This window comes from Schistosoma mansoni, chromosome 1 (assembly GCF_000237925.1).
Source record: "Schistosoma mansoni strain Puerto Rico chromosome 1, complete genome".
NCBI lineage: Eukaryota > Metazoa > Platyhelminthes > Trematoda > Strigeidida > Schistosomatidae > Schistosoma > Schistosoma mansoni.
Genome location: NC_031495.1, coordinates 2691980 through 2696994, shown reverse-complemented (window position 1 = coordinate 2696994; position 5015 = coordinate 2691980). Strand labels below are relative to the sequence as shown.

At 35.0% G+C, this 5015-nt stretch overlaps 1 non-coding gene across 1 annotated transcript; it reads left to right on the top strand.

Annotated features, from left to right (window-relative positions):
* Positions 1 to 449: 449 nt before the first annotated feature.
* On the top strand, positions 450 to 515 carry Smp_tRNA_00743_Gln_TTG.1.1. The gene has a single exon. It is a non-coding gene (tRNA).
* The last annotated feature ends 4500 nt before the right edge of the window (positions 516 to 5015 follow it).

Here is a 5015-nt window from a genome sequence, read left to right as displayed (position 1 = left end):
TAATTTCCTATGGTTTTTTCTAATATCCAACTAATCAACTTTGCAAATTAACAAATATTTAGACATTAACACCATTGGATGTCGGCCAGCTTTGTGGTCTGGAGGTTAAACGCTCGCGCGCGAAACTAATAGGTATTGGGTTTGAATCTCGCGAGGCGAGATCATGGATGCGCACTGCTGAGGAGTCCCACAATGGGACTCATTTGCCGTCCAAGGCTTCCAGGTATAGCTTCAACTGATTCATGATCTCAACTATTGAAATTAATACAATTATTCGTTTTATTAGAACTTGCTTTCTATCAGTTTTAAATACAGCTTTATTAACTTAGAAAAGAAGCAAAAGAGACTGACCAGTTGCAGTCCTAACATATCGATGGGAAGATTCAAACAAACAATGCTAAATGAATTTAAACTTTACCCCATCGCAGAAGCAAGTGGCTATCAGGACTCAGTGGCCGAGTGGATAACGCGATGGCGTTTGAAGCGAGGGTACTGGGTTCGAGTCCCAGAGTGAACATCGACTCTGAGATGCAGGTAAATCCAGCTGGTGAGTCCCAAATAGGACGAAACGGGCGTCCTGGATTCCACTGTTAGCCACTATCCATCTCTGCTTACCATGCTTGTGAATTAGGGCTATATCGAGGCAATACGCATAGTATGCACATATGTCAATTAGAGAATGACCAGTTGCAGTCCTATCACATCTATGGGAAGATTCAAACAAACAATGCTAAAAGAAAAAAAAGGTTTATGTATTTAACCCTCGGAAGGTGTTCACTGAATTGATGTATATCGGTGAAAAATTACATCAGTTCATGGAGATTTATTATAAACTATCTTATGTACCTTAATCATATTTTTAGAAAAAATTCATTTGAAGCGTACGTGTCGGGAATGTCAAGTCCATATTCGTGACTATAAATGATTTATGTTTTACTTCACGCAAGTTTTATTTGTACGTTTCAGGTAAGCAATAACTTTTAGTACCATAATAGTTAATCGTATCTGTAAATAAAAGGTTGATATGCAATCCAAAATTCCTGAATTTTACTATGTAAACGTCTTGTTTATAATTTCCGATTAGCGACAAAGTGTAGTTAGAAAACGATTACCACTGGAAAGCATGGCTTGAAATTCTTTTCAGCACGAAAACTGATAATCAGGACTCATTCTTAAGGGTATGAAATAGATACTGTATTATCGTTCATAAACAATACCTTATATTTACGTGTCACAAACAATGATATATTTACCATACTGCAGTTAGGGATCTTACTTACAACCTAAAATTCATGGGTTCAGTTTTTGCCTTTCGCATCTTTTGACTATCAGTATAAAGTTAGTTGTGTATGACAATCATGAATAATAAAGGGCCCACCAAACAGTGCTTAGTGACTACATATATAATATTTGATAACGAATACCACTGCATTGACTTTATATTTGGTTGTGGTCCGCGTGATAATCGTAACCAGTAGTTGGGGGGGGGGCTTTGGATGATATATCTCAAAGTCAATATCAACGGCATAGGTACACCTCCCACTCTTTTCTCTTCTTAAGAACTTGAGTTCAATAATTTCTTTATGCCTGTTTTTCTTTTTCGATACTTAATTGTTACTGATATTGTAACTATTACTACTTTGGGACTGATCTTAGAATAATTTTATCTCATTGAGCTAATATGTCACAGGAACTTGAAAAGATGTACATGTGTCAGGTTCTCCATTGCCTATGACTATGACTAAACTGACTTTAATGATTAGTAATTTTGACTTGTTACATTCTTGCAAATGATCAAGGTTCATTGGTTCTGAGAAATTACTTCATGGTTTAATTTGCCAATGCCTATGTAGAAGACTCCATTTGTGTATAGTTTCTTTGTAAATTCTAACCCGATTATTAAATTACCGGTTCAAAACCTTCTTGGATGCATACTAAACTGTCAATATGGTAATACTAGACTTTATAGTAAATGAGGCAGGTACAATTTATTTATTCTCATTCTCAAGACCATAGTCAATAAAAAACAATAATCTGAAAGAATTTGTTTACCGATATTTTAACATAATAATAATGATTGTCTGATTCAACGTCAACATGATTTAATAATACACTCGGTGAAGTTAATAACTTTACTCAAATTTTTCTCTACTATAATAATTAAATATTTATTCATAGTAGTTTGTATTTATTTATTTGAACACATACTGTTATAAGGGGGGACAAGATATATATGCGCCACGCAATTGTGTGAGGGATATAACAATGCCCGGGTGCCTAGACTGAAGCAGATGGTTTCCTTAGGGGGCCACACACGGAGCCTTTTAGCTAGAGGTCTAATCCACAAGGCAGTGGAGCAACGTAAGGAGATGCAGTCCAATAGTGACCAGTGACCAACGATAGGTTCATATGCCTTTTGTGCTCTCAGGATCATGGAGCCCATGTGCAGCATCGGTTTGGAATCATGGTTTTTCAACTCCCTTATGTGAATCTTCCGTATCCACCAACCCGGTTAATGCGCCAGATATTCTCTTTTCGTCCTATCAATCTGTTAAAGAACACCCCCATCACGAGAAGGCAGTGAGTAGGATTTCCCTGGCAGAGGCTGTATGCCCATGGCTATGTGAGAGCGTTTTGAGACAGAGGAAGAGAGGGTGGGCTCTCTTCACTCTCGGCTATTCCAGGGTACGTCCATAATAGAAAGTAGATGTGATCTGTTAAGAAAAAAAGAAACAATTTAAGGAATCATATACGTTATAAAAGTTAACTTGAATTGTATAACACTTAATTTAATCTGTTCAAGTATCATAGATACTGTTTATACATTCTATACAATTTAAAATGATAAATATTCATAATTTACTTTCTCAAACTGATTAATATACATGACAATATAAACCAGAAAATAGATAATGGATACTTGTATGAACTTGTACCCTTTCGATTGTTTAACTAACTGAAGTGTTTTTTTTCATGAGTCTTAATATTACTTATTTAACAGTATAGATAATTGGAGAGCTTAACATTTATAAAATAATCACTAGCAACTGATTTCAAGAAATATTTCCTGGAGTTCTAGTGAGAAGCGGTGACCAGCGGAGTTCATCCAGGTCTGTTATGAGATATCAACTCACTGACGGCAATGGTGATCGGTTGCTCAACTTCGTGAACTAGTTGAAGTTAGACATTAACACCGTTGGATGCCGGCCAGCTCAATGGTTTAGTGGTTAAGCGTTCGCACACGAAACTGACAGGTCCTGGGTTCAAATCTCGTGAGGCGGGATCATGGATGCGCACTGCTGAGGAGTCTCACAATGGGACGAGTTGGCCGTCTCGTACTTCCAGGTTTTCCATAGTATTCTATCTTCAAATGACTCATAATTTCATTACTATATTACATAGGAATGTTGAATTAAATCTAATAATAACTAATGTTATATAAGAACTTCATCAACTATACAATAATGAAACTATTTGTATTTAAATGCTTATATTCTCCTTAGATCTTTCATTATTAATTATCATATTTTAGGTATTTTTATAATACAACATAATAATAGAATGATACATAGAAAATACATTTATATTAGATAATAGATAGACAAGTACATACCTTTACTATTTAGTTCAGTGTACGTTAATCGTTAATTACTTAGATACTAAAAATCTTGATCTTGACTACAAATAATAGACTTCATCATCATCATATATACATATAGGAAAGGAATGTTATACTCTTGCCAACCAACGTTAACTGTTATAAGCTAATGTATAAAAGTTCATTATAGAATGAAATAGTTACTACCTAACAGAGAAAAAAACAACAAACTTATTTTGAAAAATAAAAAAAATTTGCCTAAACAGAAATATGGAACGTTTTTTCTTTTCTCCTTTTTTCTCTTTTTTTCTGAAGGAGAAAGGTGCAATAAAGATAATAGTAGAGACAAATAACAACACTGATGATAGAAATAAAATGGGTAATTATAAATATAAGGGAAGAGAAGAAAAAGTGAGGAAAAAAAGAAACAATTTAATCACCATGACGATAATAATACTAAAATAACATAAAGATGGATAGTGGTCAACAGTGGAATCCACGACAAACGTTTCGTCCTATTTGAAACTCGTCAGTTGGATATACCTGCATCTCAGAGTTGATGTTCACTCCTCAATTCGAACCCAGTATCATTCACTTCAAATGCCATCACATTATCTACTTAACAACTGAGTTGTGATAGCCACTTGTTTGTGCAATGGGTGAAGTTTAAATTCAATTGGTATTGTTTGTTTGTATCTTCCCATTGTTGTGTTAGGACTTCAATTGATCAGTCTTTTATTGGTATGTATGTGCATACTGTGTAAATTGCCTCGATATTACTTTAAGTCACAAGCATTACAAGCAGAGATGGATGATGGATAGTAGCGGAATCCAGGACTCCCGTTTCGTCTTATTTGAGACTCGTCAGCTTGTGACTTAAGGCAATATCGAAGCAATCAGACAAGGATATACATATGCCAACAAGAGACTGATCAATTGAAGTTCTAAACAATAGTAGGAAGATACAAGCGAACCATGTCAAGTGAATTTAAAATAACGTAGTAATTTGTAATTTAGTTTAGATAATCACATTCACAAGAAAGCGTGCACTCAATCATATCTTCAATCCATTAACATATGATGATGATTTTGTCTCATGCTTGTACGTTTCACTGGAATTATGAAGAAAACTGAATAAAGAAAACACTCAATTAACATTTTATTTTGATAAACTTATTTAGTATCTTTATCCAATCATGTAATTAGTTGTCTACATATTGATCTAAATGTGGTGAGTAATAGTCTGTGGATAATCAATCATCGAACAGTAACTAACATCTTGTTTTTTCATAGTTGAAATCATGAGTCAATTGAAGCTAGATCACCATGGAAAACCTAGAAGTACTGGACGGCGAACTCGTCCCCTATTATGGGACTCCCTCAGCAGTGGCGCATCCACGATACCGCACTCTCGAAA